Here is a 2,921-nt window from a genome sequence, read left to right as displayed (position 1 = left end):
GTTCTGCTTAATTCTAAGCAGCGACGCGAGCAAGCAAAAAGCCGCGTGGGAAACTCGGCGCGTAAGTCGGCGGCGGCGAGTTCGCTTCAAATCATCGATTAAAATAGTCCCGAGGAAATGCGGCACGTTGTCGTACTTCCGCAGATGCGCCTCGCAGACGGACTTTAAGACTTAAGATAACACGCATTCGCATGGAAACACGCTTTGGAAATTTCACATAAAATTACTCGCGCCAATCGCGTCGTACTATGTATAATGACATTCTCATTATCGCCGAACGCGTTAACGCGTAACTGAAACAAAGAGCAAAGACGTGTCCCGTTCGCGTCACCGACAATGAGAGATCGGCCGAGCAAAATACGTGTGCACTACTTGTGCCAAAGTTACATTACATTATCGCATCCCCTTAAAAGAGCCGTTCGCGCTTATTCCTTCTGCCCTATATCCTCTTTCTCCTGCATTTCCCTTTCTCACCCTCCCGAACCCACCCTCTTCGCGTCGACTGCTAACGAAGATGTAATTATCGGCAGGAACGACACACGCCGGCACGTATCAGCCGTGGCGCGTCACGCTTAGCAGCATTCGTCTCTCGTCTTCGGGGAGTTCTCGAGTGTAACGAGGTTACACAGGAGATCGAGCTGCAAGGCGATGCGCGGTGGATAGCAACGGGGTTGAGAACTCGGGATACGGAGTGCGGTAAGGGTGGGTCTTTGCTGCTCGCATCATCGCGCGCACTCCTCCTGTCGAAAGGATCATATTATCCAGGCATGCGTCGCTCCAGAGGATGCGATCTCGCTGTCTACTATCCCTCCCTATCGACGCAATTTCTCCGTCCTCGGTATTCACGGCTAATAATCGTCGCGGCACATCACCATTGTATTCGCTCCTCATACATATACATATGTATGTACGTATGTACATACACCGGAAGATTCAGAATTGCGCGCCACGTCTCACCACGGTACTCGGTTGGCGCGTCCATATAACGTGAATCCATTCCTGGGCAAGAATTTTCCTTGACATAATCCGCGGATGATCGACCGTATGCTTACTTCCACGTGTTCGTGTACGAAACAATGTAATCGTAATTTTTCAAAAATATTTAACTTGATTTCGCAAATTATTATTTTCAACCTTAGATTATAATTAAAACTGTAACTGATAATTCATTCTTTTTTAAGACCGTAATATGTAAAATTAAAATAGTGTAAAACTTTAATTGTTGAATTAATTACATATTAATTATCTCTCAATTTATAATTTATAAACGGTAAGTTCTTTAATCTGTTTAAAGTCAGTTTGACCATCGAGATACTTATAGTTTATAATTTACAAGTATCTATAATTGACGTATATGTTTTGTATTATTTTTTATACATATGTATATCGCCGAAACAAGAGTGTTTGAACTTATTGAGATACGGTGACGATTGGAGCCGGCGACGTATTGCAAGAAACATTGATATAAGTCAACTTTCAATGTACTTGCTCGATGTAGGAAGTAAAACATGCTGAACCATCAAAGCCGTTGAGAAAGAAAAAAGACGCGAGTCTCTGCAAACTACGAGTTTTCGCGATAAAGACGTTACGACCTATAAAAAAAAATCGCAGGTAAAACTTCTGCGATATCTCAGTATCGATCCAATTCGCTGGGATCGACCAAGTATGATGAAGCGGTGTTTTCGCGTGCGGTGCAGCGCTCTGTCAAAATAGTAATTTCATCCTCAAGCAACATTCGCTATTAATCGAAAAATGTTTCACGTCATTGCCTCCTTTTCAATTCATCGTATTCTGGCTGACATATAACACGATACGTGTCTACATCGCAAATTTTATACCATCTCTAGTAGAAATTTGACAATTTTGCATTCATTTTGCTTTTATTGGAGACGTACATATTTTTCTGTCGAAACATTTTTAATTTTAATTCGAATTTTAATAGTTAAAAATTTCAGTAAATCTCTCAATATGAAATACAAATTTAAATTTCCACCAGCTGAAAAGAGCCAGACACGGATGATAGTACGTCACAGATTCAAGAAAAATTAATTTTTTATTGAAACTGATTATTTGTGCACAAATTTTTCTTAGTCCAATATCAAGTAATTAAATTAAATCTCTCAATTCTAGATTTTTATTTTAATAAATCCCCTTGACCCCCATTAATTACTTGCTATCGGATCAAGAAAAATTTGTGTCCTGTGCACAGCTAATAATAAAAGTTTCAATGAAAAATTAATTTTCCTTGAAACTGACGCACTATCATCCTGTCTCTTTCTAGCCCGTTGAAATTTAAATTAAGATTTTAATTTCGATACTTAGCTCTGCTACTATATGCAGTATGCAATTCTTTATCTTTCAACTTCCCTTAACCACCTTCCATAAATATTTGGTTATGTTAAAGCGATACAACTAGCTGTGCTACTTGCGATATCTTGTGTAACGTTGCCGCGGAAACTGGAATCGCGTCGCATTGCTATGCGCGGCGCGGTCTTATTTTACGCTATTCCTCACATACCTTTCGCAAAAATCGATTTGAGCGTATCGACGACGCTATGCGCGGGAGCTTGAAAGATATACTGGGCGAGAGGAGAGAGGAGAAAACGTATCAGTAACATCATTGCTTCGTGAAATACCAAAGAACTCGAACGCGGTGACTTCATGCATTTTTATGCCCTCCAATCGGTGTAACTGTCTCTCCTTCGAACTGTCTATATCGCATTCGTCGGATTCGGTTGTATCGCGAAGCATTTGTGCGTAATGACGATTCGAGACGAAATGAAAATTCATGGCTTTCAAATCCCTTGCACGTGTCGACACGGTGTCGGAGTGATTTTCTTTCCGGTCCTCGTTTCGCCCTTTTTCCCATCGTAAATCCCTTAATGCCACAACTACAGATGAAATAGTTTTTATTTCGCTTC

Source organism: Prenolepis imparis, unplaced genomic scaffold, assembly GCF_030444845.1.
Source record: "Prenolepis imparis isolate NDT839.2.m4 unplaced genomic scaffold, iyPreImpa1.0 SCAF_8, whole genome shotgun sequence".
Taxonomy (NCBI): domain Eukaryota; kingdom Metazoa; phylum Arthropoda; class Insecta; order Hymenoptera; family Formicidae; genus Prenolepis; species Prenolepis imparis.
The sequence above is the reverse complement of the archived record's forward strand: the minus strand, read 5'-3'. Positions refer to the sequence as shown.